This window comes from Archocentrus centrarchus, chromosome 20 (genome assembly GCF_007364275.1).
Source record: "Archocentrus centrarchus isolate MPI-CPG fArcCen1 chromosome 20, fArcCen1, whole genome shotgun sequence".
NCBI lineage: Eukaryota > Metazoa > Chordata > Actinopteri > Cichliformes > Cichlidae > Archocentrus > Archocentrus centrarchus.
In genome coordinates, this window is record NC_044365.1 from 15,326,284 (window position 1) to 15,353,212 (window position 26,929).

General features: G+C 44.7%; 9 non-coding genes across 9 annotated transcripts; all 9 read left to right on the forward strand.

Annotated features, from left to right (window-relative positions):
- The first annotated feature begins 674 nt into the window (after nt 1-674).
- Nucleotides 675-746, forward strand: trnap-agg (transfer RNA proline (anticodon AGG)). The gene has a single exon. It is a non-coding gene; the product is annotated as a tRNA-Pro (tRNA).
- A 1,332-nt stretch (nt 747-2,078) lies between these two features.
- trnap-agg (transfer RNA proline (anticodon AGG)) lies at nt 2,079-2,150 on the forward strand. Its single transcript has one exon. It is a non-coding gene; the product is annotated as a tRNA-Pro (tRNA).
- Nucleotides 2,151-3,482: 1,332 nt separating this feature from the next.
- On the forward strand, nt 3,483-3,554 carry trnap-agg (transfer RNA proline (anticodon AGG)). Its single transcript has one exon. It is a non-coding gene; the product is annotated as a tRNA-Pro (tRNA).
- A 1,331-nt stretch (nt 3,555-4,885) lies between these two features.
- Nucleotides 4,886-4,957, forward strand: trnap-ugg (transfer RNA proline (anticodon UGG)). The gene has a single exon. It is a non-coding gene; the product is annotated as a tRNA-Pro (tRNA).
- Nucleotides 4,958-6,278: 1,321 nt separating this feature from the next.
- trnap-cgg (transfer RNA proline (anticodon CGG)) lies at nt 6,279-6,350 on the forward strand. Its single transcript has one exon. It is a non-coding gene; the product is annotated as a tRNA-Pro (tRNA).
- A 1,333-nt stretch (nt 6,351-7,683) lies between these two features.
- On the forward strand, nt 7,684-7,755 carry trnap-agg (transfer RNA proline (anticodon AGG)). The gene has a single exon. It is a non-coding gene; the product is annotated as a tRNA-Pro (tRNA).
- Nucleotides 7,756-9,077: 1,322 nt separating this feature from the next.
- On the forward strand, nt 9,078-9,149 carry trnap-ugg (transfer RNA proline (anticodon UGG)). Its single transcript has one exon. It is a non-coding gene; the product is annotated as a tRNA-Pro (tRNA).
- Nucleotides 9,150-10,470: 1,321 nt separating this feature from the next.
- On the forward strand, nt 10,471-10,542 carry trnap-ugg (transfer RNA proline (anticodon UGG)). The gene has a single exon. It is a non-coding gene; the product is annotated as a tRNA-Pro (tRNA).
- A 1,333-nt stretch (nt 10,543-11,875) lies between these two features.
- trnap-ugg (transfer RNA proline (anticodon UGG)) lies at nt 11,876-11,947 on the forward strand. Its single transcript has one exon. It is a non-coding gene; the product is annotated as a tRNA-Pro (tRNA).
- Nucleotides 11,948-26,929: the final 14,982 nt, after the last annotated feature.

Genomic DNA, 26,929 nt, shown 5'->3' on the forward strand with positions numbered 1-26,929 from the left:
TCCCCCAAAGTGTTATATCGGGTTGAGGTCAGGACTTTCTGCTGGCCATTCAAGTTTTTCCACAACAAACTGGCTCTTCCAATGTCTTTCTGGACCTTACTTTGTGCAGCGGTGCGCAGTCATTTGATAACATGAAGTTTCCATCCTCAAACTGTTGCCACAAAGTTGGGAGCAAGAAATTGTCCAAAGTGTTCTGGGATGCTGAAGCATTAAGGGCCACACAGGAAAGTTGGCATTGTCAAAATGTCTTGGTATGCTGAAGCATTAAGCGTTTCTTTCACTGGAACAAAGGGGCCAAGCCCAGCTCCTGAAATACAACGCCACACCATAATCACCCCTGCAACAAACTGGCACAGTACAGTCAGACAAGTTCTGTTCTACTGGCAACTGCCAAACCCAGGCTTGTCCATCAGATTGCCAGATCTAGGAGTGTCAGTCCTCACTCCAGAGAACCCGTCTCCACTGGTCTAGACATGGAAACCCACTCCATGAAGCTATCTGCACAGTGTTCTTGAGCTAATGTGAAGGCCACATGAAATTGTTGTTTGGTAGTGATTGACTCTGCAGAAAGTTGGCAAAGTCCATGAACCATACTGAGCCCATCTATCCATCAAACTTTTCACTCACTCAGAACGCTTTCTTTTATCGAGACAGACGTCAGAGTGGCTTTTCGTGGCTCGTTGGTCTAGGGGTATGATTCTCGCTTAGGGTGCGAGAGGTCCCGGGTTCAAATCCCGGACGAGCCCGTGTCATCACTGTTAGGTGTTGGTACAATCTCTGTAAAGATGGCGCTTCTTATACAGTCCCCAGTCAGGTGGCAGGTGACACTCAAGTACCCTTCATTTACCAAAACCATTGGCTCGTTTGTCGTCGCATGGGTGTACATTTGATTGACATCCTAAACAATGGTGTTTAATATCATATCGGTGCACCCATTGCAGCTGTATCAGCTTCAAAGTTTCTGCAAATTGTGATATAAATTTGACTGACATCCTAAACCAGTGATTCTCAAATCCAGGCCTCGTGGCCCAGTGTCCTGCAGGTTTTTGATGTGTCCCTGATCCAACACACCTGAATCAAATGGCTGAATTTCCTCCTCACTATACAGTCAAGTTCTCCGGAGTCCTGCTAGTGACTTCTATATTTGATCCAGGTATGTTGGATCAGGGTACATCGAAAACCTTCAGGAAACTGGGCCACGAGGCCTGGATTTGAGAATCACTGTCCTAAACAATAGTGTTTAATATCATATCGGCGCACCCATTTCAGCTTTTTCTACGAAGGCTTTTCACAACGTTTATGGGAAGCAATTTTTGACCATTTTTCCAGAAGTGCATTTGTGAGGTCAGACACAACACTGAAGTTGGATGAGACAGCCTGGCTTGCAGTGTCCACTCTAATTCATCCCCAAAGTGTTATATCGGGTTGAGGTCAGGACTTTCTGCTGGCCATTCAAGTTTTTCCACAACAAACTGGCTCTTCCAATGTCTTTCTGGACCTTACTTTGTGCAGCGGTGCGCAGTCATTTGATAACATGAAGTTGCCATCCTCAAACTGTTGCCACAAAGTTGGGAGCAAGAAATTGTCCAAAGTGTTCTGGGATGCTGAAGCATTAAGGGCCACACAGGAAAGTTGGCATTGTCAAAAATGTCTTGGTATGCTGAAGCATTAAGCGTTTCTTTCACTGGAACAAAGGGGCCAAGCCCAGCTCCTGAAATACAACGCCACACCATAATCACCCCTGCAACAAACTGGCACAGTACAGTCAGACAAGTTCTGTTCTACTGGCAACTGCCAAACCCAGGCTTGTCCATCAGATTGCCAGATCTAGGAGTGTCAGTCCTCACTCCAGAGAACCCGTCTCCACTGGTCTAGACATGGAAACCCACTCCATGAAGCTATCTGCACAGTGTTCTTGAGCTAATGTGAAGGCCACATGAAATTGTTGTTTGGTAGTGATTGACTCTGCAGAAAGTTGGCAAAGTCCATGAACCATACTGAGCCCATCTATCCATCAAACTTTTCACTCACTCAGAACGCTTTCTTTTATCGAGACAGACGTCAGAGTGGCTTTTCGTGGCTCGTTGGTCTAGGGGTATGATTCTCGCTTAGGGTGCGAGAGGTCCCGGGTTCAAATCCCGGACGAGCCCGTGTCATCACTGTTAGGTGTTGGTACAATCTCTGTAAAGATGGCGCTTCTTATACAGTCCCCAGTCAGGTGGCAGTTGACACTCAAGTACCCTTCATTTACCAAAACCATTGGCTCGTTTGTCGTCGCATGGGTGTACATTTGATTGACATCCTAAACAATGGTGTTTAATATCATATCAGTGCACCCATTGCAGCTGTATCAGCTTCAAAGTTTCTGCAAATTGTGATATAAATTTGACTGACATCCTAAACCAGTGATTCTCAAATCCAGGCCTCGTGGCCCAGTGTCCTGCAGGTTTTTGATGTGTCCCGGATCCAACACACCTGAATCAAATGGCTGAATTTCCTCCTCACTATACAGTCAAGTTCTCCGGAGTCCTGCTAGTGACTTCTATATTTGATCCAGGTATGTTGGATCAGGGTACATCGAAAACCTTCAGGAAACTGGGCCACGAGGCCTGGATTTGAGAATCACTGTCCTAAACAATAGTGTTTAATATCATATCGGCGCACCCATTTCAGCTTTTTCTACGAAGGCTTTTCACAACGTTTATGGGAAGCAATTTTTGACCATTTTTCCAGAAGTGCATTTGTGAGGTCAGACACAACACTGAAGTTGGACGAGACAGCCTGGCTTGCAGTGTCCACTCTAATTCATCCCCAAAGTGTTATATCGGGTTGAGGTCAGGACTTTCTGCTGGCCATTCAAGTTTTTCCACAACAAACTGGCTCTTCCAATGTCTTTCTGGACCTTACTTTGTGCAGCGGTGCGCAGTCATTTGATAACATGAAGTTGCCATCCTCAAACTGTTGCCACAAAGTTGGGAGCAAGAAATTGTCCAAAGTGTTCTGGGATGCTGAAGCATTAAGGGCCACACAGGAAAGTTGGCATTGTCAAAAATGTCTTGGTATGCTGAAGCATTAAGCGTTTCTTTCACTGGAACAAAGGGGCCAAGCCCAGCTCCTGAAATACAACGCCACACCATAATCACCCCTGCAACAAACTGGCACAGTACAGTCAGACAAGTTCTGTTCTACTGGCAACTGCCAAACCCAGGCTTGTCCATCAGATTTCCAGATCTAGGAGTGTCAGTCCTCACTCCAGAGAACCCGTCTCCACTGGTCTAGACATGGAAACCCACTCCATGAAGCTATCTGCACAGTGTTCTTGAGCTAATGTGAAGGCCACATGAAATTGTTGTTTGGTAGTGATTGACTCTGCAGAAAGTTGGCAAAGTCCATGAACCATACTGAGCCCATCTATCCATCAAACTTTTCACTCACTCAGAACGCTTTCTTTTATCGAGACAGACGTCAGAGTGGCTTTTCGTGGCTCGTTGGTCTAGGGGTATGATTCTCGCTTAGGGTGCGAGAGGTCCCGGGTTCAAATCCCGGACGAGCCCGTGTCATCACTGTTAGGTGTTGGTACAATCTCTGTAAAGATGGCGCTTCTTATACAGTCCCCAGTCAGGTGGCAGGTGACACTCAAGTACCCTTCATTTACCAAAACCATTGGTTCGTTTGTCGTCGCATGGGTGTACGTTTGATTGACATCCTAAACAATGGTGTTTAATATCATACCGGTGCACCCATTGCAGCTGTATCAGCTTCAAAGTTTCTGCAAATTGTGATATAAATTTGACTGACATCCTAAACCAGTGATTCTCAAATCCAGGCCTCGTGGCCCAGTGTCCTGCAGGTTTTTGATGTGTCCCGGATCCAACACACCTGAATCAAATGGCTGAATTTCCTCCTCACTATACAGTCAAGTTCTCCGGAGTCCTGCTAGTGACTTCTATATTTGATCCAGGTATGTTGGATCAGGGTACATCGAAAACCTTCAGGAAACTGGGCCACGAGGCCTGGATTTGAGAATCACTGTCCTAAACAATAGTGTTTAATATCATATCGGCGCACCCATTTCAGCTTTTTCTACGAAGGCTTTTCACAACGTTTATGGGAAGCAATTTTTGACCATTTTTCCAGAAGTGCATTTGTGAGGTCAGACACAACACTGAAGTTGGATGAGACAGCCTGGCTTGCAGTGTCCACTCTAATTCATCCCCAAAGTGTTATATCGGGTTGAGGTCAGGACTTCCTGCTGGCCATTCAAATTTTTCCACAACAAACTGGCTCTTCCATGTCTTTCTGGACCTTACTTTGTGCAGCGGTGCGCAGTCATTTGGGAACATGAAGTGGCCATCCTCAAACTGTTGCCACAAAGTTGGGAGCAAGAAATTGTCCAAAGTGTTCTGGGATGCTGAAGCATTAAGGGCCACACAGGAAAGTTGGCATTGTCAAAAATGTCTTGGTATGCTGAAGCATTAAGCGTTTCTTTCACTGGAACCAAGGGGCCAAGCCCAGCTCCTGAAATACAACGCCACACCATAATCACCCCTGCAACAAACTGGCACAGTACAGTCAGACAAGTTCTGTTCTACTGGCAACTGCCAAACCCAGGCTTGTCCATCAGATTGCCAGATCTAGGAGTGTCAGTCCTCACTCCAGAGAACCCGTCTCCACTGATCTAGACATGGAAACCCATTCCATGAAGCTATCTGCACAGTGTTCTTGAGCTAATGTGAAGGACACATGAAGTTGTTGGTTGGTAGTGATTGACTCTGCAGAAAGTTGGCAAAGTCCATGAACCATACTGAGCCCATCTATCCATCAAACTTTTCACTCACTCAGAACGCTTTCTTTTATCGAGACAGACGTCAGAGTGGCTTTTCGTGGCTCGTTGGTCTAGGGGTATGATTCTCGCTTTGGGTGCGAGAGGTCCCGGGTTCAAATCCCGGACGAGCCCGTGTCATCACTGTTAGGTGTTGGTATAATCTCTGTAAAGATGGCGCTCTTTATACAGTCCCCAGTCAGGTGGCAGGTGACACTCAAGTACCCTTCAATTACCAAAACCATTGGTTCGTCTGTCTTCGCATGGATGTGCATTTGATTGACATCCTAAACAATGGTGTTTAATATCATATCGGTGCACCCATTGCAGCTGTATCAGCTTCAAAGTTTCTGCAAATTGTGATATAAATTTGACTGACATCCTAAACCAGTGATTCTCAAATCCAGGCCTCGTGGCCCAGTGTCCTGCAGGTTTGTGATGTGTCCCTGATCCAACACACCTGAATCAAATGGCTGAATTTCCTCCTCACTATACAGTCAAGTTCTCCGGAGTCCTGCTAGTGACTTCTATATTTGATCCAGGTATGTTGGATCAGGGTACATCGAAAACCTTCAGGAAACTGGGCCACGAGGCCTGGATTTGAGAATCACTGTCCTAAACAATAGTGTTTAATATCATATCGGCGCACCCATTTCAGCTTTTTCTACGAAGGCTTTTCACAACGTTTATGGGAAGCGATTTTTGACCATTTTTCCAGAAGTGCATTTGTGAGGTCAGACACAACACTGAAGTTGGACGAGACAGCCTGGCTTGCAGTGTCCACTCTAATTCATCCCCAAAGTGTTAGGTCAGGACTTTCTGCTGGCCATTCAAGTTTTTCCACAACAAACTGGCTCTTCCAATGTCTTTCTGGACCTTACTTTGTGCAGCGGTGCGCAGTCATTTGATAACATGAAGTGGCCATCCTCAAACTGTTGCCACAAAGTTGGGAGCAAGAAATTGTCCAAAGTGTTCTGGGATGCTGAAGCATTAAGGGCCACACAGGAAAGTTGGCATTGTCAAAAATGTCTTGGTATGCTGAAGCATTAAGCGTTTCTTTCACTGGAACAAAGGGGCCAAGCCCAGCTCCTGAAATACAACGCCACACCATAATCACCCCTGCAACAAACTGGCACAGTACAGTCAGACAAGTTCTGTTCTACTGGCAACTGCCAAACCCAGGCTTGTCCATCAGATTGCCAGATCTAGGAGTGTCAGTCCTCACTCCAGAGAACCCGTCTCCACTGATCTAGACATGGAAACCCACTCCATGAAGCTATCTGCACAGTGTTCTTGAGCTAATGTGAAGGCCACATGAAATTGTTGTTTGGTAGTGATTGACTCTGCAGAAAGTTGGCAAAGTCCATGAACCATACTGAGCCCATCTATCCATCAAACTTTTCACTCACTCAGAACGCTTTCTTTTATCGAGACAGACGTCAGAGTGGCTTTTCGTGGCTCGTTGGTCTAGGGGTATGATTCTCGCTTCGGGTGCGAGAGGTCCCGGGTTCAAATCCCGGACGAGCCCGTGTCATCACTGTTAGGTGTTGGTACAATCTCTGTAAAGATGGCGCTTCTTATACAGTCCCCAGTCAGGTGGCAGGTGACACTCAAGTACCCTTCATTTACCAAAACCATTGGCTCGTTTGTCGTCGCATGGGTGTATGTTTGATTGACATCCTAAACAATGGTGTTTATTTTCATATCAGTGCACCCATTGCAGCTGTATCAGCTTCAAAGTTTCTGCAAATTGTGATATAAATTTGACTGACATCCTAAACCAGTGATTCTCAAATCCAGGCCTCGTGGCCCAGTGTCCTGCAGGTTTTTGATGTGTCCCGGATCCAACACACCTGAATCAAATGGCTGAATTTCCTCCTCACTATACAGTCAAGTTCTCCGGAGTCCTGCTAGTGACTTCTATATTTGATCCAGGTATGTTGGATCAGGGTACATCGAAAACCTTCAGGAAACTGGGCCACGAGGCCTGGATTTGAGAATCACTGTCCTAAACAATAGTGTTTAATATCATATCGGCGCACCCATTTCAGCTTTTTCTACGAAGGCTTTTCACAACGTTTATGGGAAGCAATTTTTGACCATTTTTCCAGAAGTGCATTTGTGAGGTCAGACACAACACTGAAGTTGGACGAGACAGCCTGGCTTGCAGTGTCCACTCTAATTCATCCCCAAAGTGTTATATCGGGTTGAGGTCAGGACTTTCTGCTGGCCATTCAAGTTTTTCCACAACAAACTGGCTCTTCCAATGTCTTTCTGGACCTTACTTTGTGCAGCGGTGCGCAGTCATTTGATAACATGAAGTGGCCATCCTCAAACTGTTGCCACAAAGTTGGGAGCAAGAAATTGTCCAAAGTGTTCTGGGATGCTGAAGCATTAAGGGCCACACAGGAAAGTTGGCATTGTCAAAAATGTCTTGGTATGCTGAAGCATTAAGCGTTTCTTTCACTGGAACAAAGGGGCCAAGCCCAGCTCCTGAAATACAACGCCACACCATAATCACCCCTGCAACAAACTGGCACAGTACAGTCAGACAAGTTCTGTTCTACTGGCAACTGCCAAACCCAGGCTTGTCCATCAGATTTCCAGATCTAGGAGTGTCAGTCCTCACTCCAGAGAACCCAGTCTCCACTGATCTAGACATGGAAACCCACTCCATGAAGCTATCTGCACAGTGTTCTTGAGCTAATGTGAAGGCCACATGAAATTGTTGGTTGGTAGTGATTGACTCTGCAGAAAGTTGGCAAAGTCCATGAACCATACTGAGCCCATCTATCCATCAAACTTTTCACTCACTCAGAACGCTTTCTTTTATCGAGACAGACGTCAGAGTGGCTTTTCGTGGCTCGTTGGTCTAGGGGTATGATTCTCGCTTAGGGTGCGAGAGGTCCCGGGTTCAAATCCCGGACGAGCCCGTGTCATCACTGTTAGGTGTTGGTACAATCTCTGTAAAGATGGCGCTTCTTATACAGTCCCCAGTCAGGTGGCAGGTGACACTCAAGTACCCTTCATTTACCAAAACCATTGGCTCGTTTGTCGTCGCATGGGTGTACGTTTGATTGACATCCTAAACAATGGTGTTTAATATCATATCAGGTGCACCCATTGCAGCTGTATCAGCTTCAAAGTTTCTGCAAATTGTGATATAAATTTGACTGACATCCTAAACCAGTGATTCTCAAATCCAGGCCTCGTGGCCCAGTGTCCTGCAGGTTTTTGATGTGTCCCGGATCCAACACACCTGAATCAAATGGCTGAATTTCCTCCTCACTATACAGTCAAGTTCTCCGGAGTCCTGCTAGTGACTTCTATATTTGATCCAGGTATGTTGGATCAGGGTACATCGAAAACCTTCAGGAAACTGGGCCACGAGGCCTGGATTTGAGAATCACTGTCCTAAACAATAGTGTTTAATATCATATCGGCGCACCCATTTCAGCTTTTTCTACGAAGGCTTTTCACAACGTTTATGGGAAGCAATTTTTGACCATTTTTCCAGAAGTGCATTTGTGAGGTCAGACACAACACTGAAGTTGGACGAGACAGCCTGGCTTGCAGTGTCCACTCTAATTCATCCCCAAAGTGTTAGGTCAGGACTTTCTGCTGGCCATTCAAGTTTTTCCACAACAAACTGGCTCTTCCAATGTCTTTCTGGACCTTACTTTGTGCAGCGGTGCGCAGTCATTTGATAACATGAAGTTGCCATCCTCAAACTGTTGCCACAAAGTTGGGAGCAAGAAATTGTCCAAAGTGTTCTGGGATGCTGAAGCATTAAGGGCCACACAGGAAAGTTGGCATTGTCAAAAATGTCTTGGTATGCTGAAGCATTAAGCGTTTCTTTCACTGGAACAAAGGGGCCAAGCCCAGCTCCTGAAATACAACGCCACACCATAATCACCCCTGCAACAAACTGGCACAGTACAGTCAGACAAGTTCTGTTCTACTGGCAACTGCCAAACCCAGGCTTGTCCATCAGATTGCCAGATCTAGGAGTGTCAGTCCTCACTCCAGAGAACCCGTCTCCACTGATCTAGACATGGAAACCCACTCCATGAAGCTATCTGCACAGTGTTCTTGAGCTAATGTGAAGGCCACATGAAATTGTTGTTTGGTAGTGATTGACTCTGCAGAAAGTTGGCAAAGTCCATGAACCATACTGAGCCCATCTATCCATCAAACTTTTCACTCACTCAGAACGCTTTCTTTTATCGAGACAGACGTCAGAGTGGCTTTTCGGGGCTCGTTGGTGTAGGGGTATGATTCTCGCTTTGGGTGCGAGAGGTCCCGGGTTCAAATCCCGGACGAGCCCGTGTCATCACTGTTAGGTGTTGGTACAATCTCTGTAAAGATGGCGCTTCTTATACAGTCCCCAGTCAGGTGGCAGGTGACACTCAAGTACCCTTCATTTACCAAAACCATTGGCTCGTGTGTCGTCGCATGGGTGTACGTTTGATTGACATCCTAAACAATGGTGTTTAATATCATATCAGTGCACCCATTGCAGCTGTATCAGCTTCAAAGTTTCTGCAAATTGTGATATAAATTTGACTGACATCCTAAACCAGTGATTCTCAAATCCAGGCCTCGTGGCCCAGTGTCCTGCAGGTTTTTGATGTGTCCCGGATCCAACACACCTGAATCAAATGGCTGAATTTCCTCCTCACTATACAGTCAAGTTCTCCGGAGTCCTGCTAGTGACTTCTATATTTGATCCAGGTATGTTGGATCAGGGTACATCGAAAACCTTCAGGAAACTGGGCCACGAGGCCTGGATTTGAGAATCACTGTCCTAAACAATAGTGTTTAATATCATATCGGCGCACCCATTTCAGCTTTTTCTACGAAGGCTTTTCACAACGTTTATGGGAAGCAATTTTTGACCATTTTTCCAGAAGTGCATTTGTGAGGTCAGACACAACACTGAAGTTGGACGAGACAGCCTGGCTTGCAGTGTCCACTCTAATTCATCCCCAAAGTGTTAGGTCAGGACTTTCTGCTGGCCATTCAAGTTTTTCCACAACAAACTGGCTCTTCCAATGTCTTTCTGGACCTTCCTTTGTGCAGCGGTGCGCAGTCATTTGGAAACATGAAGTTTCCATCCTCAAACTGTTGCCACAAAGTTGGGAGCAAGAAATTGTCCAAAGTGTTCTGGGATGCTGAAGCATTAAGGGCCACACAGGAAAGTTGGCATTGTCAAAAATGTCTTGGTATGCTGAAGCATTAAGCGTTTCTTTCACTGGAACAAAGGGGCCAAGCCCAGCGCCTGAAATACAACGCCACACCATAATCACCCCTGCAACAAACTGGCACAGTACAGTCAGACAAGTTCTGTTCTACTGGCAACTGCCAAACCCAGGCTTGTCCATCAGATTGCCAGATCTAGGAGTGTCAGTCCTCACTCCAGAGAACCCGTCTCCACTGATCTAGACATGGAAACCCACTCCATGAAGCTATCTGCACAGTGTTCTTGAGCTAATGTGAAGGCCACATGAAATTGTTGTTTGGTAGTGATTGACTCTGCAGAAAGTTGGCAAAGTCCATGAACCATACTGAGCCCATCTATCCATCAAACTTTTCACTCACTCAGAACGCTTTCTTTTATCGAGACAGACGTCAGAGTGGCTTTTCGTGGCTCGTTGGTCTAGGGGTATGATTCTCGCTTTGGGTGCGAGAGGTCCCGGGTTCAAATCCCGGACGAGCCCGTGTCATCACTGTTAGGTGTTGGTACAATCTCTGTAAAGATGGCGCTTCTTATACAGTCCCCAGTCAGGTGGCAGGTGACACTCAAGTACCCTTCATTTACCAAAACCATTGGCTCGTTTGTCGTCGCATGGGTGTACGTTTGATTGACATCCTAAACAATGGTGTTTAATATCATATCAGTGCACCCATTGCAGCTGTATCAGCTTCAAAGTTTCTGCAAATTGTGATATAAATTTGACTGACATCCTAAACCAGTGATTCTCAAATCCAGGCCTCGTGGCCCAGTGTCCTGCAGGTTTTTGATGTGTCCCTGATCCAACACACCTGAATCAAATGGCTGAATTTCCTCCTCACTATACAGTCAAGTTCTCCGGAGTCCTGCTAGTGACTTCTATATTTGATCCAGGTATGTTGGATCAGGGTACATCGAAAACCTTCAGGAAACTGGGCCACGAGGCCTGGATTTGAGAATCACTGTCCTAAACAATAGTGTTTAATATCATATCGGCGCACCCATTTCAGCTTTTTCTACGAAGGCTTTTCACAACAGTTTATGGGAAGCAATTTTTGACCATTTTTCCAGAAGTGCATTTGTGAGGTCAGACACAACACTGGAGTTGGACGAGACAGCCTGGCTTGCAGTGTCCACTCTAATTCATCCCCAAAGTGTTATATCGAGTTGAGGTCAGGACTTCCTGTTGGCCATTCAAATTTTTCCACAACAAACTGGCTCTTCCAATGTCTTTCTGGACCTTACTTTGTGCAGCGGTGCGCAGTCATTTGATAACATGAAGTTGCCATCCTCAAACTGTTGCCACAAAGTTGGGAGCAAGAAATTGTCCAAAGTGTTCTGGGATGCTGAAGCATTAAGGGCCACACAGGAAAGTTGGCATTGTCAAAAATGTCTTGGTATGCTGAAGCATTAAGCGTTTCTTTCACTGGAACAAAGGGGCCAAGCCCAGCTCCTGAAATACAACGCCACACCATAATCACCCCTGCAACAAACTGGCACAGTACAGTCAGACAAGTTCTGTTCTACTGGCAACTGCCAAACCCAGGCTTGTCCATCAGATTGCCAGATCTAGGAGTGTCAGTCCTCACTCCAGAGAACCCATCTCCACTGGTCTAGACATGGAAACCCACTCCATGAAGCTATCTGCACAGTGTTCTTGAGCTAATGTGAAGGCCACATGAAATTGTTGTTTGGTAGTGATTGACTCTGCAGAAAGTTGGCAAAGTCCATGAACCATACTGAGCCCATCTTTCCATCAAACTTTTCACTCACTCAGAACGCTTTCTTTTATCGAGACAGACGTCAGAGTGGCTTTTCGTGGCTCGTTGGTCTAGGGGTATGATTCTCGCTTTGGGTGCGAGAGGTCCCGGGTTCAAATCCCGGACGAGCCCGTGTCATCACTGTTAGGTGTTGGTACAATCTCTGTAAAGATGGCGCTTCTTATACAGTCCCCAGTCAGGTGGCAGTTGACACTCAAGAACCCTTCAATTATCAAAACCATTGGCTCGTCTGTCTTCGCATGGATGTGCATTTGATTGACATCCTAAACAATGGTGTTTAATATCACATCGGTGCACCCATTGCAGCTGTATCAGCTTCAAAGTTTCTGCAAATTGTGATATAAATTTGACTGACATCCTAAACCAGTGATTCTCAAATCCAGGCCTCGTGGCCCAGTGTCCTGCAGGTTTTTGATGTGTCCCGGATCCAACACACCTGAATCAAATGGCTGAATTTCCTCCTCACTATACAGTCAAGTTCTCCGGAGTCCTGCTAGTGACTTCTATATTTGATCCAGGTATGTTGGATCAGGGTACATCGAAAACCTTCAGGAAACTGGGCCACGAGGCCTGGATTTGAGAATCACTGTCCTAAACAATAGTGTTTAATATCATATCGGTGCAGCTGTATCAGCTTCAAAGTTTCTGCAAATTGTGATATAAATTTGATTGACATCCTAAACCAGTGACTCTCAAATCCAGGCCTCGTGGCCCAGTGTCCTGCAGGTTTTTGATGTGTCCCTGATCCAACACACCTGAATCAAATGGCTGAATTTCCTCCTCACTATGCAGTCAAGTGTAAGTCCTCACTCCAGAGAACCTGGAGTGAACCTTTCTTTTTAAGGTTTCACCAAAACTGTGTTCCCTACAGAAACGTTTTCTTGAAATTTTACAAGAATTTAACGTAATTTGTGATGATCAAGGCATTTGTCTCTTATATTGGCTCTTGTTTCAGAAAAATCAATTAAGTTTATCTTTTCTCCACTAATTGTATCTAGTCTAATAAAGTCAGGGACCCATGAGTGTGCTCCCCTTTAAAATAAAAGAAATAAAATTTGATGTGTAAAATTGAAATAAAGTTAATAAAACAATCAGGAAGAAATAATTAACACCTAACACATATCCCCACTCCAAATTTTCCCAAGATATTCAGAATTATTTATCAAACCACTCAGTTAAGAGTGTGCAAATAAATAAAGAAAGGAATAAGAAGAAAAGAAATGGGGGTGAAATAAAATCTTTTACTCCCCAAGGGAACAGAAGAACTAAGCAAAATCCTAGACAACCCAAAAATCAAGAGAGAAAAAAGAATAAAAAATAAAACTGAAAATGTATCTTTTTAAAAAAATCAAATCAAATAAAATAAGTATAAGGTATTGTCTAAAAACAATGAACTCCTGACTGTCCTTTTTTTTTGTTTGTTTGTTTTTTATCCTTCAATGGTAGGCAATACTCACTTTGTATGAGGGCTTTTCACCCCCACTCCCTAACTCTACCATCCATACCAAAAACAAACAAACAAACAAACAAACAAACAAACAAACAAACATAAAGGAAAAAACAAATCAAAACAAAACAACAAGTTATAGCACTAATAACTCATCTGTCTCTCACTGACACACACTATCTGTGTCTCTCTGCCACACACACAGACTTAGACACAGGCTCACACACACTAAAGCTGTAAGGAGACACACATACCGCAATGCTCAGACACGCACACACATGCTGTGTCTCACTCATACACTCTCCACTCAGATACAGATGCACGCACACACATAGCAACGCTGTAAGTGACACACACATATACTGCACACATAGACGCTCACACACACGCACACACACACTCCAGTTGCTAAACATTTCAACCATTTTTCCTTTCTCTCTGTGTCTGTCTCTGAGCCACACACACACACACACGCACAGTTGCACAGATGCAGATACAAACGCACACACAGTAACTCTGAGTCTCGTTCTCACACACCAACTCCAGTTGTTTACTTTCTCTGCAAGGCGCACACACACACACACACACACAGACTCAGATACACACACAGACAGATAGTAACAGAAACGTGTTCCCTTTTCCTATGTGATTCAGCTTTAGAGTTTTTCCCAGATTCCTGACCTTTTGTTTTCAGGTGCATAATGTAATCAATTTAACCAAAATTTAACCAAGTTTTTGCTTTATCTACCAGCTGACTAAGGGACGTCTCCCTCATAATTGTTTACGTTTACTGCAACCTTGATATTTGTCCTCTGGACTTTATTCACCCTTAATTTTGTCTTTACCGGTTTCTTTAGGATTTCATCCCCTTTTTTTCTTTCACTGCAGTATCAGCCCACTTGTTCCCCCATACACACCTACACACCTACACACACACACACACACGCACACACACACGCACACACACACACACACACACACACACAGAGGCCTCCTCATTCACACTTTTAGTTGCAAATTTTACTAACAATTTCATGCCAATTTATTAGTCTCTATTTATTCACACCACACTTTTGTTACAATTTTTATCTGTCAACTTATACCATGAAAGATCGCCCGAAATATTGGTTATGTTCAATTTTATCTAAAACAGCCATGAGTCTATTCTACGAGCAAGTTATTATTTAAGTCTTTTGCCGATTACAATGCCGCCATCCAGGCTCGACCAAAACATAACCTTGTTATTGGCAGTTGGCAGTTACAAATACGCCACTGCGCCGGGCGCGACTAAAATAAACAACACTCTTTAGACTTTACTGTACACATGTCACTACTCGTCACCTTTCACGGTATAAAAGCCAATTCTCACACACACCATTCTTCATACTGTGGACTACAGGAGTTATTTCTATTCAGTAGAAAAGTTTCCAACCACACACACTTCTTGGTTTTAATAAATAAATAAATTTGATCAATAGCCTAATGCTATAGGGCAGTTTTACATTTCCAGTATCTCTAACAATCCTTTTTCACTCATTTCAACTCTTATCACTTTACTTATTTTGTTTCTTTTTATCCATTATCTATTTATTCATTTTTTAATGTTAACTCCTTTTTTGTTTTTCTGACACTTCAATATTTTCAAGTTTTGAACAGTTTAACAGATTCTCTAAAATTTGTTCTCTCGTGACCTTACGTTCTCCTCACTCACAAAAAATGTTAACGTCCAATTCTGCAGAATTTGGTTATTTAAACAACAGGTTTCTGGTTCCCTTTTTTATGAGGCCCCCTGTGAGTGTTTTGAGGAGTTAAAGTCCCAAGGTGAGCCCAGGAGAAAATATTCCCCTTTGTCCTCTTTTGCCAATCATCCTCCTTCACAAATCACCTGTCATTACCTGTTATCAGTCCTTGATCACGTCGGGGTCACCATCTGTTAGGTAAACAGGTTTTTTATGAAGGAAGACACCTGAAACACTTTGATTAAAAACGTAAAATATTTAATATATTAAAGGATCAGAAAAAATACACACATGCATGTGGGGACTCAGAAGAGACAGGCCTGTGTGTGTGCTCTCTCTCTCTGAGCCCGTCTTCCTGTCTAACCAAAACATCTTTATACTGACAGCCTCCTCTTATCTTAAACATAATCAATCTCTGGGTGCTACGAGTTGACCTTCGTCACTCAGTCTCGTCTAAGCTGGTTTTCATGACTCATGATTCCTCAGCTGTGGAGTCATGAAGCACATCATCTTCCTGATGTTTTAGTTATGTGTCCTTGTGGCCGGGCCCCAAGAAAAGATGCACTGAAGTTAGTCTAGTACTTTATGATCAGTTGCTCTCTGTCTAATGTATTATTTAATTGTTTATTATTTGGTTGATCCACTGTTTATTATTTAATTTACTGGAGTTTACCTTTAAACATTTGTCCTTTATTCACTGAGTAAATAATAATCCCTAACAAATGCATTCCAGCACTTTAAATAGTAGCAGGAGACGACAAGACTGCAAACAGGTGAGCTCGTTAGCTCCAGGTGTGTGGAAGTGAATGGTGTGAATCCAGGACAAGTCCCATCCCTGAAACACAGGCTCAAGGTTTCCATCCATCCATTTTCTTCTGCTTATCTTGTTCAGGGTCACAGGGGAGCTGGAGCTTATCCCAGCGGTAACGAGGTGAGAGGCAGGATCCACCCTGTGCAGGTTGCCAGCCTGTCACAGGGCCAACACAAAGAGACGCACTCACATCTACACCAATGGGAAATTTACAATCACCATTTAAACTAACCCCACTAAGTGCATGTCTTTGAACTGTGGGAGGAAAGCGGAGTACACAGAGAGAACCCACAGAGAAACAGAGAAACACGCAAAAGCCACAAAGAAAGACCCCAGCCAGATGGGGGATTCAAGCCCAGGATGTTCTTGCTGTGAGGCAGCAGTGCTAAACCATCGTGCCACCCTTGGATATATGTGACTAATTAAATCTTAAAAATCACTTCTAATAAATGTAGTCATCTGAACAGGAATCAGCGAAGGATGGCAGTCTTGTTTAATTTCCTTTGAACTCAACAACTACCATTTAAACTTACAGCAGGTATCGTTTTTTTTTCCAACCATCCGCTTGACCCTGGATAACAACCATGCTTAATGATAAGAATGCAACATATGACTTTGTCAAGGTCCCTGTAGACAAAGAAAGAAGAACTCTGATCTTTGAAATGCTCCTTTAGCAGAGCAAGAATGATTCAACTGTACTACGGACGTATTTGTCTGAACACAGCTCAGAGTCCAGCAGTTGCAGGTGGAGGTGATTATCAGTGATGGGCTAATAAATGTGTTATGTGCCCATCAATAGTTCACACTACAAAAACAGCAGCGTCACATCCATGATACCAAGATACAGCAATATAACTGAATGTCTGACATCAGAGCATTATATATGACAAATGAAGATTTCCTCAGAGGTCTGTGCAGGTTTGATACCTTGACTTGAGGAGTATATTTTTGTATCTGAGTGCATCATTTCTGAAAATGTATTCAAACCTAAAGAAGATTTTTTTTTTCTTTTTAGTTTTTTTTAGTTTATATTTCCAGTGTTTTTAAATAATTTAGGCTAATGTCTATTGTTTTTTTTTTGGAATGTGTACACAGTTTGCAGAACCTAAATGAACTTAAAGCAACATGGCCATTTCACTGAAAACAGTGAAACTGCTTTATTTTCTTTGGCCACAGTGGCTTTACTGACAGTGGAGAGTGACAGGAGGGCACACAGTAAAGAGCGACAGGTCGGGACTCTAATCTGCGCTGCCTGCACTTTGCCTCGCGGCATACATGGGCTCTTACTCTTCCACTGAGCTACCTGGGAGCCCTTATGAAACCTTTTTGTGAATAGAAATTTTTTCTCAGGCAACACGGTGGCGTAGTGCTTAACACTGCTGCCTCTTAGTTAGAATAACATCTGAAAGGACTGGGTTTGATTCCACCTTGGCCCAGGCCTCTCCCTCTGTGTGGAGTTTACCTGTGCTTGCGTGGGTTTCCTCCCACATTCCAAAGACTTTTTCTTCCTCGCCTTATTCCCGCTAAGTTGCAGGGTCCGCGTGTTTCCACGCCCGTCTCCACTTGACGCGATCTAGGGCGACTTCGGGGGTGACGCCGACGTGCTTCATGTCTTCTTTGATCCGGTCAAGCCACCGCTTCTTTGGCCGTCCTCGGGGCCTCTTCCTGTGCGGGCCGAGGCGCATCGCAGTCTTGGTCACCAAGCTGTCATCGCTTCGGACGACGTGTACATACAATCGAAGACATGCTTCTCCCATCTTGTCGGTGATAGTGGCCACACCCATCCGTCTTCGGATGTCCTAGTTCATCGCGTGGTCGTGCAGTGTCAAGCCCAGGCTCCAGCAGAGCATCCTCATTTCCATTCCGTGCAGTGCTTGCTTGTGTCGTGCAGTTGCAGGTCAGCACTCGCGACCGTAGAGGGCGACGGGGCATACAATGGTCTTATAGATCTTGCCCTTGAGGCACTCGGACATCTTGCGGTCACAGAGTATGCCCGTCACTTGGCGTCACTTGGCCCAGGCCGTGCTGACTCGGGCGTGGACATCCGGGAGTGTGTCGCCGTCACTGCCGAGGATAGATCCGAGGTACTTGAACTGCGTGGTCTTCTGGAGGGCCACACCATTGACGCTGATGGTCCTGTTGGTCTGCTCGCCAACCTCCATGTACTCGGTTTTCGTGGTGTTCAGATGCATCCCATTCTCGCTCAGCCGTGCGTCCCACTGCTGCGCTTGGTCCTCCAGTTGTCCTCAGGCTTCGTCGGCTAAGTCTACGTCGTCGGCGTACAGTAGCATCCATGGGTGGGGGCGTTGGAGATCGGCGGTCGCTGTGTCCATACACAAGATGAACAGGAGCAGAGACAGGGCCGACCCCTGGTGTACTCCCACCGTGATTGGGAATAGTGGTGAGATTCCTGCTGCTGACGTCTCGGTAGAGCAGCCGGATCCACTGGACATAGGCCTCAGGCACTCCGTGGGAGCGCGGGGCATGCCAAATTAGATCGTGGGGCACTCGGTCGAAGGCTTTCTCCAGGTCCAGAAATGCCATGTGGATAGGCAGGTTCTTTTCCCGGTGGCGCTCGACGAGTAGCCTGGCCGCGTGGATGGCATCTGTTGTTCCATGGCCTTTGACGAAACCGCATTGGTTGGGTGTGGTCTCGATGATCTTGCGAAGGCGGGCATCGATGACTCGTTCGAAGATCTTCATGGCGTGGCAAAGGAGGCGGATGGGTTGATAATTGGAGCATTCCAAGACGTTGCCCTTGCCCTTCCAGATGGGCACCATGGTGCTGGTCAGCCAGGCCTTTGGGGCGACTCTGTCTTCGATTATACGGTTGAAAAGGCTGGCAAGAAATGCAGCACCCTGGCGTCCCATCAGCTTCCATGCCTCCACGGGAATGTCGTCAGGTCCTGGCGCTTTACCATTTTTAATCTTCTTCGTGGCAGCTTCGACTTTGGTGGTGCTGATCGGCGGGACAGGACCAGGAACGGGATCGGCGGATACGATTGAAGGGTGGGGAAATTCCTCGTTGGAGATCTTGGCGAAGTAGGTGTTCCAACGCTGCAGGATTTCGCGTGGCTCCCGGAGCGTTCGATATTGCTCTTCCTTGATGTGTTTGACTTGGCCAATGTCCAGTGTGGCCTGATGGCGGGAGTTAGCCAGTCGGTAGATCTTGTTCACCCCTTCTGGAGTATCCAACTCATTGTAGAGGCACTGGTAGTGGGCGGCTTTGTCCGCCGCGACTGCTCGCTTCGCCGCCGACTTGAGGGCCCGATATCGCTGGCGATCGGCGGGGTCCTGGGAAGCGAACCATGCTTTCTTGGCCACCTTCTTCTCCTTGACCGCTTGTTGCACTTCTTTGTTCCACCACCAAATTTGCTTGTCGATAAATTTTCTGCCCGGTTTCATTTGTCCCATAAGTTCGTCCACTTCGCCATGGATCCACACTGCCATGTCTGACCACACGGCATCGACCGGCTGGTCGAAGTCCACTTCGAAGTTGCCGATGGCGTTTGCGAATTTTCATTTGCATTCCGGTAAACGCCACCACTTGATTCTCGATCCCAAGGTGGTGCGGAGCTTGCGGTGTTGGCTGACGTCGAGGTGCATGTCCAAGATGAGGAGGGGATGTTGTGGTCCGATTGATTCTGAAGGAATCACTTTCGCATTTGTGGCGAGCTTGAGATCCTGACGCTGGACGAGTAGGTAATTGATCTGGGTTGACCTTCCTCCGCTGCTGTACGTGATCAGGTGCGACTCTCTTTTCCTGAAGAAGGTATTGACAATAGCGAAATTGTGCGCTTTGGCACACTCCAGGATGCGCTGACAATTGTTGTTGCGGGAGCCGTAGCCTTGGCCTCCATGGCACTGATGAAAGCCTTCCCTCGTGGAGCCGACGCGACCGTTGAGGTCTCCACCGATCACCAGGTGTTCTTCGGGTCCGATCAATTGTATCAGAGCATCCAGCTCCTCCCAGAATTCGTCCTTCTCCTTGGGGCCACAGACAAACTTGGGGCGTAGCAGGAGATTGCTCGCAAGACCACTTCGCCCGAGTTGATCTTGATTGACATGAGCCGGTCTGACACTCGGCACACTTCAACCACACGGTCCTTGAGCTTCTCACTGACGATGATTCCCACGCCGTTCCGAGCCGAGTTGGCGCCATTGTAGAAGAGCTTGAAGCCTTCACCGATGTCCCGGGCCTTCGCTCCTTTACACTTCGTGTCTTGCACGCACGCGATGTCGATGCGGCGGTTCTTGAGCGATGCAGCCAGTTCGCTGCTCCTTCCGGTCATTGTACCGATGTTGATGGTACCTATTCGAAGTTCTTTAGCCCACCTCGCCCATGGGTGGGGAGCCCTTGCTGACTTGTCACGCCGTTTGGGCGAGGACGGCGCGCGTCGCCTCCGGGGGACGCCATAGCTGTTCTTGCCGAAGCTTGAACGGACATATCCATAATGCGATTGCGAATACTTCAAGAGATGCGTCGCTCCACCTGGCGTTGAAGACCTTCACCGTTGGTTGGAATCCAGCCGGCACCGCGAGGAGGTGGTGATAGGGTTTTACCGGCCCCACATTCCAAAGACATGCACTTACTAACTGGCTACTCTAAATTGCCCATAGGTGTGAATGTGAGTGTGAAAGGTTGTTTGTCTCTCTGTGTTGGCCCTGCAACAGGCTGGCGACCTGTTCAGGGTGTACCCTGCCTCTTGCCCTATGATAGCTTTATAGGGCGAAGCTGCCCCCACCCCCGCGACCCTGAAAAGGATGAGTGGACGCGAATGGATGGAACACATAGCATCATTTTACAATTTTCCATGAATGCGTTGATCATAACTGCGTGACCATAGAAGGAGAGAGGGAAAAAATGGTGCAGAAACAAAGACATAAAGGAACCAAACCTGCAACCCTGTCTTCAAACGGTCACAAAAGATCTGCTGAAGTTTTGATTATTATCAACTCTTGCCAACATGGAAGGAAGGACTGGAACCGTGCAACATCATTTCATGTCTGAAGAGAATGCCTTCATTAAGTACTCAAAGTTTAAGAAAATCTATGATTATATAACAGATCAACCTTTTTTTGTTTTGTTTTGTTTTTTTATTTTGCAGATTTAGGAAAATTGTCAGCTCAAGATACAGGTACATCTTTAAATTGCACAGCAGAGTATACAGCAGAGTTTCCTCATCTAACACCTCATTTGTCTATAAAATTTTGGCAACACTTTCTCTTCTGTTTAATTTTTGTATATTTATTGAAAAATCGTAAGATTGGTAAAAATCAGTGTGTGCATGTTGTTTCAGGACCATGGACAGCACTGCCTGTTTTGCGTGCATGGTGTGTGTGCCACCCAACAGAGTAGGCAACATGAGTTATAGCAGGACCTGATCAACTTCCTTAGGGAGCCCTACTGAAGCCACAGGACAGCTGAAATGATTTGGGCCTAATTTGGCTGTGGAGGTGTTGAGTGGATGAGCAGAGACAGTTGCAAGCTCATGCAAAACACAGAGTGTACGTATGAGAATACAGAAGCTCAGCAGCTGTGTTCACTCATGTTTGTGTGATTTACTTACAGTACTCCGACACCACTCACATTGTTGCCCTGGAGAAAAAATAACTCCCAAAAAGGGCAAAACAGGTGATACAAGCTGCAATGGTGTCATTTGTCCACAAGGTGACAGGATTTACATCCTTTTCAATTGATTCCCTGAGCAACATGAAGTTAAAACACATCTTGAGGCTCAACCTGACAGCCTGAATATTTTTGATTCTGTTTTGTTTGGTTTTTTAATACCAGATTTGGGAGATTCTTTTATAAGTTAAAGATAATAAAGAAAACAACAACAAATAGCTTGTATACTCCCTGGACTCACAAGTAGACACCTCAGCACACTTCAGCCTGTTCTTTCCTCTTTGTCAGAAATTCCTGTGAGGCTCCTGTAAGGAAGACACTTACCTGTTTGCTCACCTTAAAAGTCCTGAATTGGTGTCTCCTGAAAAATCCTCTAAATTGTTAAACTGTTAGTCTCAGAGTCCTGCATTTGAGTCCATACTTGCTGCCATTATGACAACAGAGATGTGCATGAAGCTAAAATGGAGAAGTAGGATTTATGTTGGGAAGGCAAGAAGCACCTTAGTGAAGCAATTTGAAATATACACTACCAGTCAAAGAATGAAAAAAAAAAAAAAAAAACTTTGATAAAAGAAATTCTCCTGTCTGCTGGTTTGTTTACAGGCTTATAGACAGCACCACTCAGTTTTAATTTAATAAGTAATAAGTAATATTGTGTCTGTGCTATAGCTTTTACTTCACATTAGGACAAATTACAAACTTTAAGCCTAATGTATCACTGGAATCTGATGTAAGGGAGGCATCCATGGATCCAGAAAATCCAGACGGTTCCATCATTGTCCATACTTGTTCTGATTATTGGTTCAACTGAACAAGAATGAGCTGAAGCTATCAGCAAGTCCTCTCTGGCTGAAACATCAACCTCACTTTCTACTGTCCAGGGATCCTGCACTGAGGAGCCAACAGCTCACCCTCAGCCTCCAGGCAGTCAAGAGAAGCATTGTGCCTGTCAGCTCATTGATTCTCCTTCTGTGATAATGAGGATTGCTCAATAACACCCTATGTAGTTACCAAATTGTTTTGAGGGTTAATCAGTGTCCAATAATCTGGGTTATTTGATTAGTAGCCTGTTGGGAGCATACTCCATTTTGATATAAAACATTCATGACCATTTAAAGGTTTTGTTTGTATTGGATTAGTTCTTTCCTCCCTGTCCACATTTAGAGTGTCTTTATGCCAAGGAAAATGCCTTATAGAGATTTTAAGAGCAAAGCTACTGGCTACACATTTTTATTAATTTTAAATATGACTGAAGTGACCTCGATGACACTGAAATCAGTGGATGTTGCTGCCTTACACATTACGCTTTCTATTTCTCTTAGGAATGTCTTTGAGCTGGCTGGCTGTCCTCTTTGGCTCGCTGAAATTGGTCTGACTCAGCAGTGTTGGCTTAACCTCTCTCCTGGACATTTCTTTCTACATGCAGATCCATCATGTGCTTGATGCAGCTGTTTTTCCCAGCCTCACAGTTCAGCTTCAAAAAAGCACGTGAGCATCTCTGCCAACGCCAGACAGCTTCTGCTATTGACTCTTGTTTGGAGTTGTTTATTGGATTTGGTGACTGAAGTCTGAAGAAACAAGACATACTGGCATTTTGACAATTTATTCATTTAACAAACAGGGGCCTCAGCAGCATGTGGAAGAACCACACACAGCCACAACAGCCTGGCTCCTCCTCCCAAACTGGTCACCAGCTTGGTCACACACTGCTGTGGGACGGCATCCCATTCTTCAACCAGCATTTGTCCAGATCAGCCAGAGTGGTTGTGTTGGTCACTCTGGCATGAACAGCATGTCCGAGCTGATCCCACAAGTGCGGTTGAGGTCAGGACTGAAGGCAGTCTGACTCACATTTTTTTTTCCAACAGCTCCAGCATGTACTGTTACAGTGCCAGACCTATCACCAGGACAGGAAGGCATAAATAGGAACTTTTGAAAAGCTGAAGATGATTTTTACTCTGGCGGACCTTCTTGAAAAGTCACTGTCACAAGTTTACAGTCAGTTAATGAGATTTGTGAGACGAGCAGATTTAATAGAAAGAATCTGTTATTTTTTCTGATCCTCACTCCAGTCCAGGTGGCGGTAATGCACCTCTAAGCTGGTCTGCCAAATGCCAATAAACCCAGAAGAAGAGCATTCAGAGGCGTACGTAACACAGTGCCAAGAAGGAAAGACATCAGTAATGAACTTAAGTACCTTCTGCTGCCCATCAGTCTTAGAAGGGCTATGAGGCCATTTTCATCCATCATCAAGTCCATCGTGCTACAGTGAGAAAGATTATTCACAAGCAGAAAACAATCAACACATTTGTTCATCTTCCCAGGAGTGCACATTCCAGTAAATTCACTCGAAGGTCAGACAGTGCAATACTCAGAGAAACTGCAAAACACCCAACAGCTCCATCTCTGCAGGCCTCAGTTAGCATGTTAAATCTTAAAGTTAATGACAGTACAAAACACTGAACAAGTTGGAAGGCTTGTGCAGTGGAACATTTGTGTTCTTCCTAATTTAACCTCTATGACTGTCCTGTAAGAAGTTTATTTACTTCTTTGTATGAAAAGAGCGCGTGCGACGATAGAAAGCAACTCATTTTAAGCTGTGTTCGAGGTCATGACATACTGTAAGTGTCACTGGTATCAGCACGCTCCTGTTACTTGTATAGCAAATCACACAACATGAGCCTCACATTAGCTGTAGTCATGACACTCACCTTCACGTCCTTCACCCAGTGCCCTGTGCCATCATCATGATGCCATTGCACCACAGAAAAATAATCATAATGAACACTAAACATCAACTGTGTAAATCTGGCTGGCTCCGAGATCAAATCACATGATGGCACGTTGCTCCTCATACCAATAATTCGATAGCTTTTTTTTTAAAGAGCCTTTTCATCTGGGAAGGCACGGGATGGAACATCCATCTAGGTAGAAGCACAGTGCATTTTACAAAACCAAAAATTTCCACCTGCTGAAAATTGTTGTAAATGATCTGGATAATCTTTTTTTAGACTAGACTCTTGAGTACAGACTAGTGAAATCAAAATTGTGAAGCAGTCATTTTTAATGAGTCCCATTCACATTCTCACATCACAACAACTTTCACACTATGATGTGTGGTGCATCTACCTTGTCGCAAAACAAGTGATAAAGCTTGCCCTAGGACTTCTTGCTAATGGCATTAAGCTCACTCTCATTATGACAACTATCACTGGAGGTGTCGTATCCATCCACAACATATGAGCCCACTCTCTACGTGCCTTCTCAGAGCACGTGCTTGATCAATGTTTCCTCTGTAGGCAACATAATGAAGCCATCCAATAGCAACATTTGAAAAGGTCTTTTTTGGGTCAACATAAGCACCTTCACACCTGAGTGAGTCTTTGGAGAGAACCAGTGTCTTTAATAAACCCATGCAACCCAACCAAGCTAGAGTGATGTATGTAAATGGGTTCCAGCTTTGTCCATTCCATCAAAGTCTCACGTGCAAGTCTTTTTTAGCACCTCAACATCATTAAAACAGTAGCTGTGCTTTTCTACAGTTTAGAACCATGCCATAAATTTATCCTTTTCAATTTCACTCAACTTGTCATATCCATAGCAGGAAGGGTCAGGCACCTGCAGTGTTGAAATTTGTTCCCCTGCATGTCCACGGCACACGCAGCGTTATGGTATCTGGTCTCAGTCATACAATATGTGATTCTAAATTGGCTTTAGTTTTTTAGTGGGCTGTATGAAACACCATGTCTTGCAGTATTACATGTTGTCACAGGAAATTAGACTACATTTTGGCTCTATTAATTTGTGCTGCAGTTAACAATGGGCTTACTACACTACAGATGTTTATATGTAGCAGCAAGGTGGACAGTCACAATCTTGACATTTTAATGTTTTCTGAAACATCAGTGAGTGCATATTAAAACATTAACAGTCTGTTGTTGTTATTTGGTGCTATATAAATAGAATTGAAGCATGTCATTAAAATGACATTCTTCAGAATAAAAGACTTCTACAGGTACATAAAAAAAAAACAATGTGACTTTTATTGTGAAACAGTCACAGGAAATCATCAGCTGCTCCTCTGTATCTCTGTATTATTGTCACCAATTAAGCAGGACTTTTAGTTCCTGTCTCTTTAAGGCCCTCCTTCCCTTAATTGGCTGAGTCACAGAAGCCTGCTGAGGAGCAACACCCAGTGTTTAGCAGACTATCATATAAAGAACTCTCAAGCCTATTTTCATTCTCTCTGTTATGTCAACTGTTGTTGTTTCCTAATTGATTGTCTATCATTTTAAAATTTTGTCATGTTTTTTTGTGATGATGTTCTCTGTCTTAATGTTCTCCAGTTTGATTTCTGGCCATAAAGTCCAGCTTTCTTTCTGTTTAATTAGTGTTTTTAAAAGATGCTATGAATCAAGTTATGTAATTCACAACAGTTTGGATTATTTATGACAGAATTTAAAACTTTGCTCTCATTAATAATGGGGCTACACACACACACACACACACACACACACACACACACACACACACACACACACACACACACCTAGGTAGACTGATCAACCCCTGCTCAGATCACCCAGTATGTTGTTTAATAAACAAAGGAGACCATCAGAGTAGACATATTCATACCCAGCAGCTACTTTGGCAGCAATCAAGTGAACTCAAATCAAGACATGTCAAATAAACCAAAAACCAAACGTTTCTCAACTAACATATCAGCATAGTCAAACTGCTGCAGCACAGCATTTCATTTGCACTGTGGAGCATAGAAAAAGCTGTGTTTACACACAGGCATCGATTTTGCAGTCCCATCATTGTTTTTGTTTGTAGCAGCTCTTGATGGTCACCTTTATAGTTCATTTCAATAAGGAGAGATCATTTGGAAAAGTTAAACATTTATTGGTATACAGAATTCAATTAATCTGTTTGGCGGTTATGCTCCGATGGCACATCAAAGCAGAACCAAATCTCAGCAGTGATGGGAATCAGTTCAGGACCCCCACAGTCTAGATGCTGGCGGTGGTGAAGATAAAGCTGGAGGCTTAGATGGCGAACTGAGTGATTTGGATGAGGTGGAGATGGGGAGGAGGTGGTTCACATGAATGAGCGTGCAAGGAAGAATTATCTCAAGCAGTGAGATTTAAATTATGCAGAGACTGATTGAAAAGCAGAAATGATGTGAAGAATAAACCAGCAGCCAAACACCAGGAAAGCAGACAACGGAGTGAAAACAGATCGTCCTTGTTGAATTTACACCTGAGCTTCATTTTGTTACAATAAAAAGCCTTTCCTTCACATGTGTTGGGTAAAAGCCAGACTTTAGAACAGGTGCTTGTCCTGCAGAATGTGGGACAGGTGTCAAGAAATGAAAAAGGCTGTGCAGTGCTACTTAAAGAGGGCCATCTGGTCACCCTTTATCAGACACGGGCCTCTTGGTCCAGTGTCCTCATAGCTTCTCCAC